The sequence below is a fragment of the Rhinatrema bivittatum genome, chromosome 6, assembly GCF_901001135.1.
Source record: "Rhinatrema bivittatum chromosome 6, aRhiBiv1.1, whole genome shotgun sequence".
In the NCBI taxonomy this organism is placed as follows: Eukaryota; Metazoa; Chordata; class Amphibia; order Gymnophiona; family Rhinatrematidae; genus Rhinatrema; species Rhinatrema bivittatum.
The window spans coordinates 138625575-138640292 of NC_042620.1; the positions used below are offsets into that span (position 1 = coordinate 138625575).

Genomic DNA, 14718 nt, shown 5'->3' on the forward strand with positions numbered 1-14718 from the left:
CAAAGGTTAAAAGTGTTCAACAGGCATGGACATTGTTTAAAAATACAATCCTGTTTAAAAATACAATCCTAGAGGCATAGTCCATATGTATTCCACACATTAAGAAAGGTGGAAGGAAGGCAAAACGATTATTGTCATGGTTAAAAGGTGAGGTGAAAGAGGCTATTTTAGCCAAAAAAAAAAATCCTTCAAAAATTGGAAGAAGGATCCATCTGAAGAAAATAGGATAAAACATAAGCATTGTCAAGTTAAGTGTAAAACATTGATAAGACAGGCGAAAATAGAATTTGAATTGAAGTTGGCCATAGAGGCAAAAACTCATAATAAAAACTTTTCTAAATATATCCGAAGCAAGAAACCTGTGAGGGAGTTGGTTGGACCATTAGATGAGGGAGGGGTTAAAGGGGCTCTTAGGGAAGATAAGGCCATTGCAGAAAGTCTAAATGAATTCTTTGCTTCCGTGTTTACTAATGAGGATGTTGGGGAGATACCAGTTCCGGAGATGGTTTTCAGGGGTGATGAGTCAGACGAACTGAACGAAATCACTACTAAAGAGTAGCAAATCACCTGGACTGGATGGTATGCATCCTAGGGTACTGAATGAACTAAAAAATGAAATTTCTGATCTATTAGTTAAAATCTGTAACCTATCATTAAAATCATCCATTGTACCTGAAGACTGGAGGGTGGCCAATGTAACCCCAATATTAGAAAAGGTTCCAGGGTGATCCAGGTAACTATAGACCAGTGAGCCTGACTTCAGTGCTGGGAAAAATAGTGGGAACTATTCTCAAGATCAAAATCGTAGATCATATAGAAAGACATGGTTTAATGGAACACAGTCAATGTGGATTTACCCAAGGGACGTCTTGCCTAACAAATCTTCTTCATTTTTTTTGAAGGGGTTAATAAACATGTGGATAAAGGTGAACCAGTAGATGTAGTGTATTTGGATTTTCAGAAGGCGTTTGACAAAGTCCCTCATGAGAGGCTTCTAAGAAAACTAAAATGTCATGGGATAGGAGGTGATGTCCTTTCGTGGATTACAAACTGGTTAAAAGACAGGAAAAAGAGAGTAGGATTAAATGGTCAATTTTCTCAGTGGAAAAAGGTAAACAGCGGAGTGCCTCAGGGATCTCTACTCCGACCAGTGCTTTTCAATATATATATAAATGAGCTGGAAAGGAATACGACGAGTGAGATTATCAAATTTGCGGATGATACAAAATTATTCAGAGTTGTTAAATCACAAGCGGAATGTGATATATTACAGGAGGACCTTGCAAGACTGGAAGATTGAGCATGCAAATGGCAGATGAAATTTAATGTGGACAAGTGCAAGGTGTTGCATATAGGGAAAAATAACCCTTGCTGTAGTTACACGATGTTAGGTTCATTTTAGGAGCTATCACCCAGGAAAAAGATCTAGGCATCATAGTGGATAATACTTTAAAATTGTCAGCTCAGTGTGCTGCAGCAGTCAAAAAAGCAAACAGAATGTTAGGAATTATTAGGAAGGGAATGGTTAATAAAACGGAAAATGTCATAATGCCTCTATATTGCTCCATGGTGAGACCGCACCTGGAATACTGTGTACAATTCTGGTCACACCATCTTCCCCAAGCATTGGCTATCTTTTCACTTCCAAACATTAATAAACTAGTGTATAATCCCCCTCGTGCACCTCCATTCATCCCCTCTTAACCTCATCTCCTTTCAGCATTTACCTCCTCTTCCTCCCCATTATTCACTTACAGCTCCCAGAATGTGACCTAGGGAAGCCTCCTCCTTCTCCCCCACTGTGCCCTCAGTGAATCTGAAATTCTGTGCATAAAATCCTGACCAGCAATCTCAGCACCAGAAATCCAGTTTCCTTCCATTAGCCCTGCCAACTTGGACTAGAAGTTGTTTTCATGTTAAGCCGGTGCACCTCTCTGCTTTGGAGGGTAATAGCTAATGTCATTGTTAGCATGGGATTTACATGAGGGTGCTAACCTGTACACGTTGTTATGCACACATTTTTTGTGCAAAAAACTCTTTGCTATATAAACATTAATTTTTGTGCAAAAGATATATGCACACAAGGGTGGGTTAAACTATGCACTCTGCGGCATGCCCTTTATTACATTTGCCCCTGAGATTGGAGAAACTGGTTAATAGATTTTGGGGCAAGAGTCCTCTGTATACATACGGGCCAATATAGTACAGTGCGCTCGGCCGAGTGAACTGTTTAACACGCAGTTGGATGCACGTTTTTTGTCGCGCGTCCACTACCCCTTATACTGTAAGGGATTTAGCATATCGAAAACACATGTTCAATCCTCACAAAACTAATAGCACTCATCACATGCAAATGCATGTTGATGAGGCTTTTAGTTATGAAGCCGGGATACCAAAAAAAAAATGTGCGGCCAAACAGCACATTTTATGCTCAGAAGTTAACACCTGCCTGAAAAAGTGTACAGAAAAGCAGAAAATACTGCTTTTCTGTACACCCTCTGACTTAAAATCTTAGCGATATTAAGTCAGAGAAACCAAAAATGTAAAAAAATAAATACATTTTTAAATAATTTTAAAAAATGTGTTGGCTGGTCAAGTTAGGAAAATGGATGCTCAATTTTAGTGGCAAATGTTTTTTTTTTTTTTGTAATACAATTTTTATTGAGTGATCCTCAGACACAATATGAAACTTTGCCGATAACAGACAAGCAAACATAATACAGCAAACAATATTGATGACACAAATCACAGAACCATGAGGAAACACTCCTCAATTTTCCCCCTTCCAGATATCTATAACTGTGTCTAAGACATCTCTAGAGCCACCCTAGAGAATACTCATGTCGCCAACAAACTAGGAGAGGCTGCACTCTGATACCTCCCCCAGTCAACCTATGGCTGACAGCGAGTTTAGAAAACTGACGCTTGTAAAATTGAGCATTGGTTTCTTGAACCCACTGACAGCCACCTCTCCTGGGTTTCCGCTAATAAGGAGGCGCTAGGGATGTGCTTCCCTAGTGCTTCCTTTTTAGTGTGACCCCCTCATTTAAATACAGGATTGCGTGCCCAGAAAAGGTGGCTGGGCGCGCGTTGGGAGAGCGGGTGCTCAACATGGAGCTCCTGTTCTCCCATGCTTCTTATTATATCGCCCTTTATATACCTAGTGATGCCCCTAATTATTGACACAAAAGTGCCAAGCATTGTTGAAAGGGTAAGAAATCACTCCACATAGAAAGATTTATTCAAACAGTGATCTACATGATAAATAATTTGCTCTCCTGGAACTAAAATACCCTACTATTGTAAATCTGGGCAGACACAATTAACTCCCTTCCCCCACATAGAAGCCACTGCTGCTGCTGCTCTCTCGCTCAAGCCGATGGATGCAGTAACCTGTGCATTAACTCTGGCACGCCGTAGCTCACGGATGACCGCCCCTCCCACCCTTGACCACGCGACAACAGAGTAGGTAAACCAGGATAACTTTTATTAAGTGGAAGAAACGGCCACAGCCAAAATTAACATTATAACATTATTACTTTATATTGCAGCAGCTTAAACGCAATTGGCATTAGCTAAATGCCACGCCCTCACCGGTACCTTCCTTGTTCTTCCCACCCCAATGCTTTTTTGGAGACGGCAGCCCTCCATCCTTCCGCTCCGTGAAGGTGGTATACCATTGGCACCCCGCTCCGTGAATGCCAATCCCGCCTTCCGCTCCGTGAAGGGGAACACCCGCCACTGGCATCCCGCTCCGTGAACGCCTCCGTGGCTACTGCCGCTCCGTGCAGTATTCTGCCGCCTCCTCCCACCCCTGGCCTTGCGGGCCGCGGTTATTGCTTATGCCAGGCCTTCATTGGGCCACCCCCAGACCGGCCATTATCTCGGTCTCCGCCATGCTGGCCTTGCGGGCCGCGGTTATTGCTTATGCCAGGCCTTCATTGGGCCACCCCCCAGACCGGCCATTATCTCGGTCTCCGCCATGCTTAGTTATATCCATGCCCCCGCTTTCCCCCTATGCAAAGTCCTTGGTGCTGTGCTCCTCCCCTTCCCCCTCCCCCAACACCAAAAACTTCCCCTCTATGCAGCGATACATCCCCTTATGCTCCGGTGAGGGCACCCGCCAAAGTAGGAAACAGTAAAACCTTATTTGTTTCCTACCCCCACTAATTAACTAAAGCTGCTGTGGCCGTTTGCAGAGCGAGGATGAAGATATCTACCCCAACGTCTGATAAGTGAACCCCATCTGGCCTATACATGCCTGAACATGAGAGCGAAATATCATCATGCTTGATGACATATCCCCCTATAGCTCTCAACCACGTCCCCACTTCTTTATTTAATTTGCGCCTGCTTTTTTCGATGGCTTTATGTGACCTCGCGTCCCTCCATACCAATCGGGGGATAACATCAATACCACAGCTGGCCATAAAGCCTTAATTGCAGTCAAGTCCTTCTTGATCGTGATTATTAAGTCAATTGTTTTTGACTGCGACCAAATCGTTACCACCCAAATGACAGATGATAATATCCGGCTGTGGTAGTTGCCTGGCGTATTGGAGGATGCAAGGCATTAGTTGGACCCACCTCATCCCTCGTTTGCCGAGCCAGAATAAGCTGGCCTTGCTACGTGGTATGCCCATCTGCTCGTTGGAGGTCTTTTTCTTGGTTCTAATGTGCGCCCAATAAATGTACGCGTGCCCCATGATCCATATCACTTTCGCGCTCCCCGCTGACGAGTCTATGATAGACAAAATAAAATGGTTATGTGTAACAGGACGGTAAATATATGCTTTTCATGTTTCCCAGTGAAACTGTTCATTGGGCTGTCTGGTTATTGGGTCGTATGTATGTTTTGAATTTACCGGATTTCCACCGCCCTAGCGCCTTAATTTGGTCTTCGCTTAAACAGCTGCTGCTGGCGAAGGATGCTGCGCCTATTCGGGATGAATGTGTGTGATAAGCTCCCGCGTCTTCCCCTATCTTTTCCAAGCCTTTGCGTAGTATACTGATAAACTGGTAACGCGATAGCGCGTTGCCATCTTTGTGTTTTAGAAAGGGCCCTCCCCCCAGCGGGCGTACTTTGAGGTATTCTGTTGTAGCCCTTACGGGGCATATCTCCCCCGTATGAGCCGGGTATAATGTAATCCAGCGACCTACTGCCCGTTGATCAGTTTTTGCTCGCCTGAGAAAGATCTGTACTGTCTCCTTAACCAGCCTTATGTTTTCTATCAGGAGACCCCCATCCGATGCCCTGGTGGTCACCTTTGCCCTCGGGATAAGCTCGCTGTTTCTAAATGCACCAAAGAACATTAGTGAAAAAGCCACAGTCCATAGCTTTACCTCATAATTGTCCCAAACTAGGCTGGGGAGCTCCTTTACCAGTGCTTGTAGCAGCATTGGTGTGATAGGCTTTCTGGCGTCCCTTCTAACTGGTTCTTGTCTCCGCCAACCCTCTAATATCTTTTTTATGAGAAAGGAGTTGCTAATTGTGCCTATACCCCATAGTTTGGCGACGAAAACAATAGCAGCTACATGTTGCCCTGCCTGTTCTCTTGATACCCCCGAGTTCTTGAGGTAGAGCAAGAACTCTGTTACATTTCTCTCTGTCATAAGGTTGATGCTCTGCTTCCGGGGCCAGGAATCTGAAAACGAGACCACTGACAACGAGACAATGCATCAGCGATGCCGTTAGCTTCCCCCGGAACGTACTTAGCCTTAAAGACCAGGTTAATGCGCAGGCAGAGCAGTACTAAATCCCGCAATAGCCTAATGACCCTAGGGGAGTGCGCGGTGAGAGAATTTATCGCCTGTATAACCGCCATGTTGTCTGACCAAAAAACCACTCTTCTGTTGTGGAAACATGCTTTCCACATGTGTATTGCTGCAACAATGGGGAACAATTCGAGAAAAGTGATGTCTCTGAGTAAACCCATGGCTTCCCACTGTACTGGCCATCGTTCCGCGCACCATTTCCCAGCCAGATAGGCCCCAAATCCAGCGCTCCCCGCTGCGTCGGTGTAGAGCTGCAGCTCCCTATTGGTCATGATTGGGTCCCTCCAAACTGTCCGCCCATTATATTCCCCTAGGAATGTCTTCCATACTATGAGGTCCTCCCTGAGCTCCTTGGTGATTCTAATGAAATGATGGCTCCTGCGAATACCTGCTGTGGCTTGGGACAATCTTCTAATGAAGGGGCGACCCATGGGCATGATCTTGCAAGCGAAATTGAGGTGACCAATGAGTGACTGCATTTGTTTTAGCGTGATTTTGCGTGATTGTTCGGTAGTAGATATGTTGGCGCGTAACGCTTCTAGTTTTGCGGGCGGTAGGCGTGTGACCATTTGCAGAGTATCAATTTCGATACCGAGAAATGACAATTTTTGTGACGGTCCTTCTGATTTGTGCTTAGCTAGCGGAATACCTAATTCGTCAGCTTTCCGGGTGAATGCTTCGAGGGCTTGCGCACAGGCCTGTGTGTCCCTATGGCCGGTAAACAGAAAATCATCCAAATAGTGTATGATTTTCCCTTTCCCGATGTCCTGCTCTACAGCCCATTGCACAAATGTGCTAAACCTCTCAAAGTAGGCGCAAGATATAGAGCGGCCCATCGGGAGGCATTTATCGAAGTAATATTTACCTCGGAATTGAAACCCCAACAGATGGAAGCAGCTTGGATGTATTGGAAGCAAGCGGAAGGCTGATTCAATGTCGGCTTTTGCCAACCATGCCCCTTGCCCCCAATGCCTCACCATGTCTAATGCCTGGTCGAATGAGGCGTAGGCGACCGAGCATGCTTCGGGGTCCAAGTAATCATTCACTGACCCACCCTCTGGGAAGAATAAATGGTGAATCATTCGGAATTCCCCTGGCTCTTTTTTTTTTTTGGGAACCACCCCAAGAGGGGAAATCCTAAAATGAGGTAGAGGTTTGTCATTGAATGGGCCTTCCACCCTACCCATGTCGCTTTCTTTTTTGATTTTTAGTGCAATGACCTCTTCATTATTCCTCGCAGATAACAGATTCTTAGCCTCTGTGGCGGTTTCTGGCCCCATGAAAGGTATGTGAAAACCTTGGGAAAACCCTTCATATAGCCATCTGGCCTCCTTGGGCTGATAACCCTTTAAACAGACCTGCAAGCTATGTATCTTAATGGGGGTAGGTGCTCTAATGAATTTATTGTTGCTCTGTGTGGGGGATGGTTCCTCCCCTTGAGCATTTTGTTTGAGGGTGGCCTGCACCGCATCCTATGCAGGCGTGTCTGAATTTGCAGGCAGCAGCGAATCTGCAAAAACCAGAGTTGAACAGCCTACAGATGGGAGTCCCCCCGCCCCAAAATCTAGTGGCTTGCCCCCACCTTTGCCCTTGACGAAAGGGCTGACCTTGCCGAAATGGAAATCTTCCCGTAAAAGTGTGTGGCGAGGAGTTAACCATGTACTCGGCTGGTATGCATTGCCAGCGAAGCCAGGGACAACCTCCTGCACCGGTCGGTACGGTGTGATTTTGAGAGCCAGAGGTCAATATCCTTGCGATCCCATTCTAAACCTGGGTTCACCGCCATATTCCTTCTGAACTGCTCATCATACTCCAACCAAGCCGTACCGCCATACGTGCGATAAGCACCACAAATGACGTCCTGGTAAGCAATTAAGGAGCAACATTTTTCAGGAAATTTTTGACCTATGCTGGATGACAGAATTCTGAATCCTGCTGACCAATTAGCTAGCGTCTTAGCGATGAAGGGTTTCTCCCTAGCTGAGAGTTTGCACGCTTCGTGGCATTTGGGATCGGAGCCCTCCCCTTCTTTCCTGAGCAGCTCGAATATATCTACATATTCGCTGCGCCATATTTTCTCTTTTAACGCCTCTGACACATGCGCGGTTAGTGAGCCCACTGTACATGTGTATTGTGCAGCGTTATTGCCATTCGTGGCTGAGCTACCAGTGGTATTGTGCCCATTGGTCCCCAGCTGACCCACCGTTGTTCCAACCGCTGTAGCTGTGGCTGGGGTTGGTGTCACAAGTAAAATATCCCCCATGGGTCGTCCTGACTGCCCTGTTTCCTGTGTTGGGCTAGTGTTAGCATTACCCTGCCCATGCCAGTTATCGAAAATAGCTTTCATAGCAGCGAAAATGTCAGTAGGAGCGCTTTGCGGCCCCAGCCACACTTCGCTGCCATTCCTTGGTGGTGGGTGACTGGGCTGTGTTGGGGGTACCTGCGCATTACCCTGGCCCCGGTTTAAATCAGGGTACTCACAGTTCTGTCCTTCTTGTGGTTGCCCGTGTTGTCCATGAGCTGTCTGTTGACGTGCTGGTGGCTGGGTGTTGCCAGCTGACCTGTTGGAGCTGCCCGCTGCACCGTGCTGTGGACCGATGGGCACTGAGCCAGGGGATGGGCTAGTGGTATGCGTTAAGGCATCCAGCATTGCCTTCACCCTGTCCGTGCCATGGATAGCAGCCGCTGACAAGGTTTGGTCCATGAGCTGACGCAGCTGTCGTTCGGTAACATTGCCGAAGTTCTCTCGTGGCGGTGCTGCAGGGGTCATGCCCCGTGGAGGGGGCTGCTCCGGTACATAGCAGCCCAAATGGCTGATGCTACGCGGTTGTCGTGTGCTTGCGGATTTCCTCTTCTTATTCCTCTGTGTCTTGGTCTTACGTTTTTCGACTTCTGGCGTTGCCGCAAAGTTTTCCTGCAATTTGCTTGGCTTCCGACGTGCTCGCTTGGCTGGAGCCTGAGCCTGGTCCGGCATAAGTGCGGACGGGGCAGAAGCCATAGCAAGCTGAGTGGTAGCCATGCTGTGTAGACATATTAAATGGTTAGATCCCGCACAGTTTTTTGGGGGGGGGGGCATATGAATAGGTAGCCAAACGTGGGTGTGCGCACACCTGCTAAGGGGGGTGGGTGGGGGAGGGGGCAGCCGGGGTACGGGGGGGCGGTGGGTGGGGTGCAAGGAGCCGGGGGGGGGGGCTGGATGGGAATAGAATGGGGGTGGGGCAGCTGAGGAAGGTGGGGGGGGGCGAGGGGCGGCCGGACTCCGTGGGGGGCAGGAGTGCCGGCGCATGGGGGGGGGGGCCTGGGGAGTAAAAGAAAAGTAATAGTAAAAGAAAAATCCTGAAAGTCCATGTGCTGACCTCCCAAAATGGCCGCTGCCATGTGCTGACCTCCCAAAATGGCCGCTGCCATGTGCTGACCTCCCAAAATGGCCGCTGCCATGTGCTGACCTCTGCTGGCAAGCCCTTCCAATAAGAACCACAATACCATGCTAAGATGTAAGCTGACCTTTCATTAATATGTTAATTTACTTTGATAGCTGCATAGCGCAGCCTGAATCATATCTATCAAGCTGAGGGTCCTGTACCCCTTATAATTCAGTATAAATGTGCACATGGGACAGCTGTCCCCTTAAATGGTAACCGAATACTAAATATCACCTTTAGGATTAATATAAAAAACATCCTGTTAACCTGGCTGAGCACTCAAATGCCGTACCACTGTCCCATAGACATATCATCAGAATTCCCAACTACGGGATGCTGGCTACTTTTTAATTGTCAGATTACTTAGGTATAACAAAGCACATCCACAGGTTGTTAAGGTAGCATGGTAGACATGAAGCCTGCCCACTTCCTAGCAATTTAGAGAGCGGGGGGTAAAGCAATACATAGAAAACGTCGAATTTAAAGCAAAGCAAGCCTACAAGATCAGTGCTCTAACCACTGAGCTACCAAGCCTGCTACTGCCAGCCATGTGCTCTAACCACCTATGCATTCACCATGTGCAGACCCCTTCAATGGCGTTTCTTAAGAGGCTACAAGTGAAAGATAACCAGCCCTGCACTCGCTGCCCTTTCAATAAATACAGCAACATGCAGAGCAAGCATTGTGCTGAAAGCCAGCCATGAATTCATAAATTATATATATATAATAACAGGTAAAGTGGGGCCATGTGCCCATGGCGTTTCACTAAATATATATTAGTTAAAATATATATAACCAGCCATGTGCTAAGGCATTTCCTTAAATAAAATAACATTCCAGGCTGAAGCAGCCATGCATTCAAAGCCTTTTCATTAAATAAAAGTACTAGTAATGCAGAGCCAGCTCAATGCAAAAGGGGGGGGGGGGGGTGAGCATACCTTCCAGACCTTAGCAACACACAATTACCATTAATATTCTCAACAATTTGCCTATCAGCCACAAAATCTTTGTACTTTACCCAATGATCCTGCTCCTATAGCTGATCTGCTCCTCTTACAGCACAGCAAAGTGAAAGTAAAAGCAAAACTTGTAGCACAGCCGTGCTGAGATCAGCCTGTTACAGCACAGCCGTGCTGAGGTCAGCCTGTTGCTCTCGCTTCCAGGCTGCAAATGTGCTCCCCCCACCCCGCCCTACCTCTAAGTACCTGAGCTCAGAGACACCGCCTTCCTTGTCTCATTGGCTCATGCCCAGGTTTGAACTGGCCCCTAGCCCCATTGTCCGCCCCTCTCCGCACCTAGGCTGTGCCCCCCTCCCTCTTGCCTACAGCACGTCTGCCCAGTTATACGGCCCTTGCCTCGAGAGGCAGGGCCTCCTTAAAAGCTTGTGCGCTGAATTTTAGTTCACAGTTTTAATGCAAAGGTTCGAATTTTTTTAAATCCCAATGCAGTAAACTAATGTTATGCTAATGTATGGGGAGTTAAAATGTGCAGTCAGCATAGGCAGACCCTGCATTTTAACTCAGGAGGGGAGGGGATGAACAGGAAAGAGCATTTAGGAGCATATCTCTCCTTGTGTACCTAATTAGGAATACATCTTTAGTTGTACTCCTAATTTAGGAACAAAACTTTTGTTGTGCTCCTAGCCAGCTGTTTGGTCATGATTAGACAAAAAATAAACACACTGTGAAGCTTCTGCTGCTTGGCTCGCGGGTATTGGGGTGAAGCTCTGGCAGCAGACCCAGTGTTAGAAACTTTACTCCACTTCTGACCGGCAGTAAAATTTCTAGTGTTAAGAAATTGTGTGCTCAGCTAGTGCACCTGTCTGCATTGGGAGGAAATGCTTAATGCTAGAGATGTGAATGGGAACCGGAATCGGTTCAGTTCCGGTTCCGATTCAAATTGTGCATTTTTTTTTGTCCAGCCCGATCATTTTTTTTTTTATCGGCTGCGCCCGATCTGATAAACAAAAAACCCACCCCCGACCCTTTAAAACCGCTCCCTTAGCCTCCACCACCCTTCCGACCCCCCAAAAAACATTTTAAAATTACCTGGTGGTCCAGCGGGGGTCCCGGGAGCGTTCTCTCGTGCTCGGGCTGTCGGCCGATAAACAAAAAACCCACCCGACCCTTTAAAACCGCTCCCTTAGCCTCCACCACCCTCCCGACCCCCCCCCCCCAAAAAAAAAACGTTTTAAAATTACCTGGTGGTCCAGTGGGCCCCGGGAGCGATCTCCTGCTCTCGGGCCGTTGGCTGCCACTAATAAAAATGGCACCGATGGCCCTTTGCCCTTACCATGTGACAGGGGCCGGCCAATGGCACGGTTACCCTGTCACGTGGTTGTCACATGGTTGTGTCCTAACTCCCGTTAGCGTGCACTAACCTGATTAATGATTTTTTCACGATAAATCGGTGGAATTTCTATTGTATCGCACTCTTTAACGAGTAATGACGATTTAAAAAATATCAGACAATATTTTAAATCGTCAAAAAACGATTCACATCCCTACTTAATGCCCTCATTTGCATGGAATTTCCTTGTGAAGGCACTGAGCTGACTACATATGCATTTTTGAATGCTCATTTTGTGAGTGTAAAACTCCTTGCTGCATCGGCAGTAAGGTTTACTCTCACAAAATGTGTGTTCAAGAAGAACAGGTAAACCTGTAAGTTCAGGTAAGCACACCTAGTAGTAAGGGATTCCCATGCTGGGTGGGACCAACACACCCCAGTGAGGAGACTGAGTGGACAGCCAAAGGACCAAGAAGGACTGATGGAATCTATCCTTACTTGCCAGTACTGGTTCCCAAATTATTACTGTATGTGAACCAGAGTGCTGTGGCACAGACACCACCAACTGGACCAAGTCAGCATTTCCAGGGCTGCAGGAGTGCAGCACAGAATTAAAATATCTCTTGTTTGAGGAAGCACCAAAATCTAAAACCGTGAGTAAGCAGATTCTGCCAGCCATGCCACTGCTGTTTAAAAGTTGTGGGTACATAAACTGTTGAAAGTTGAAACTTTTCTAGTGAATCCTCGTTTAATGTAGGCTGCCTCTGACCTCATGGCCTCAAGGAAAGCAAGGGATGAGGAACCCAAACGTGTTACACTATTATTTTATGGAAGACTTATTCGAGCTAAAAGGGAGGAGAGCTTTTATTTACACTGCTTGTGGTGCAGTATGTGAAAGGGAAGATCATTGTATATATCCAGCTGTGGAGCAGTCACCTCATAGAAAGATGAGCAAAAAAAAAAAAATCTATGGACATTCACTCTTTCCTTTACCAGCATCAGAGCGGGCGGCTACTGTTTCTTTAAAAACACAGAATGTGGTGGTGGGCGGGGGGTCTGGAGCGGGCCCTAGTGACGTCACAAAACTTTCTGGGCGATTGAGGCGCTCAGAGTGAGCAGGGAGGCGCCGGCGGTCGTTGTTGCGAACCGTTGGGGGTAAGTTCTTCAGCTGGCAGCGCCCGCGGAGAGGGGAGGGAATGAGATCGTGCTTCTCACATTCGCCACTTGCTGGTCCTATTCTGTGTCGGCTGGCATCAGTGCGGAAAAAACTCGGCTGATGGCACACTTATTTTGGCTAGTTGCTAACTGGTGGTTCCAGGCTTTTATTTTGGTGGGAGCGAGGTAGGGAGAAAGGTTAGCGTTCAGGGAAAAGGGGAGGGAAGTTGTCTTCTAGTTGACTCGAGCAGTGGCGGAGACAGGGCAGGCGCTGCATGTGTGTGTGTCCGTGTTTGTGACGAGGGCTGTTGCTGGCCCCCCGCTCACTCGTCTTGCCTGTGTGCGGAAAGTTTTGGCAGCGCGGTGGCCCTGGGCTGAGTGTCCACCCGCTTGCTGCCGCTACCTCCTTCTGCAGAGTTGGGAGGGACCCAAACCGTCGGTGGCTGCGGCTTCCCACCCGCGCGCACTCAAAGCTTTCTGCTCCCTCTGCGCCTCGGGCTGTGCTTGGAAGCGCTTCCCACTGCTGGCTGCCGGCAGCGGCGCCTTCCTCTGGAAGACTGTTGCTCTTTTTGGTAGTGGCTGAAAGTTGGCGTCTTGTTCCTTTGCGTGGGGGAGGCGTTGGGGGAATCTCTGGCATCTGGCTCTAGTGCTTTTTTTTTGCCTCCTCCTGCGGTGGCTTTCCTCATCGTGCTTTCCTGATCAGGCAGTTTCCCGGGAATGTCCTGCTGCGTTTAACCCTTGTAAGCTACATCCGTGTTACAGAACAAAACATTGGCATGGAACTTTCTCTTTTTTTTTTCTTCAATTAAACACAATAGGTTTCTTTCACTGAGAGAGGAGATATGCATCGGTTGATATTTTTTTTCTGTTGAATTTAGATTTTGTTAACATGTTTTCACTAGTTGGTGCATCATGTTTCCGTTTGTTGGTTATTTCCCGATAGAAGAGGGAAAGAGTGCGAGTATTAGAATGTAGCACCGTGGCATCATGTTATCATTATTTACTGCAACTCGAATAATTAAACTAAGTGCTTTAGTGAATTGAGGGGTAGGTGGAGAGGGAGGGTTTTGAATGCTGTAAATTAAAGTGATTGCATATTACTTTTGGGACTTTAGAAAGTTACTTGAGTTAATATAATTATTGCTATATTTAAATTATGACGTTATATTGCTGCAGTTGTATTGTCTATTAATAAAATAACAGGTGAATATTTTTTTACACGAGGAAAAAAGGTAGGATGAACGTATCTCATTTTCATTGCCTCAAGCTTAGCTACTGCACATGAGTTATTGTAAACAAAGGCAGTTTAATCCACGACTTAAGCTTCTTACTGCTCAATTTGAAATCTTTTTTTTTTTTTTCATTCCTTTCATTGTGGCTGTTCTCATCTGTCAGAAATGTTAGGCCTCATTCAAAAGAGACCTTTTTCCCATTCCCTGTTTATGGAAAGAAAATCTTTAATGAATAAAGCCTTTAGTCCACTTGCATACAGTTCTGCTGCAGTCACTTTGATGAGCCCCCTTTTGTTGATGTCTTTGTAAACTTGGCCAGAATTTCTTCTCGCACTCCTCAGGAAGAGCTCTGGTGGCTGTGGCAGCACGGGTGTGCTGTTTTGTACACCAGCTTTCAAACCAAAATAATAGATACTTATTTGGATGCTGTTCAGCTAGAACACTGCACCACCCAGAGGCTTTCTGACTTTTGCTGTAAGCTGATTTGCTTAAGGATTGTGGGTGGTTTTGATATTTCAGTGAGTCTGTAACTTAAATTTTTTTTTTAATTTTATTTATGCTTTTGCTGCCCTTCTAGTAGCCGGTGATTATAGACGGTACAGTCTATAATCACCGGCTACTAGAATTTTTTTTCTAAAGCAGAGGAAAAGTTAGTTTTCTAATTTTCTCCTGTCTCCTGTTCTCCTGTCTTCCACATAGCCTGTGAAAAGATCCTGTCCCCGCATGCCTTGATCATTGTGAGAAACTGACAAAGATCAAACAAACATCCTAGTTTTTTTTTGTTTTTTTTTTAATTAGCCAGTTAACAGTTCTAAATTTAATGACATTAAAATAGGGATTGTTTT

General features: G+C 46.5%; 1 protein-coding gene across 6 annotated transcripts in view; it reads left to right on the top strand.

Moving 5' to 3' along the window:
- The first annotated feature begins 12546 nt into the window (after nucleotides 1–12546).
- Nucleotides 12547–14718, top strand: part of GULP1 (GULP PTB domain containing engulfment adaptor 1) — a 611398-nt gene continuing 609226 nt past the window's right edge. For all 6 annotated transcript variants that reach the window (XM_029605977.1, XM_029605980.1, XM_029605975.1 and 3 more), the window contains exon 1: nucleotides 12547–12641. The gene's annotated coding sequence lies outside the window, so the exon portion shown is untranslated. The remainder of the gene's footprint in view (nucleotides 12642–14718) is intronic.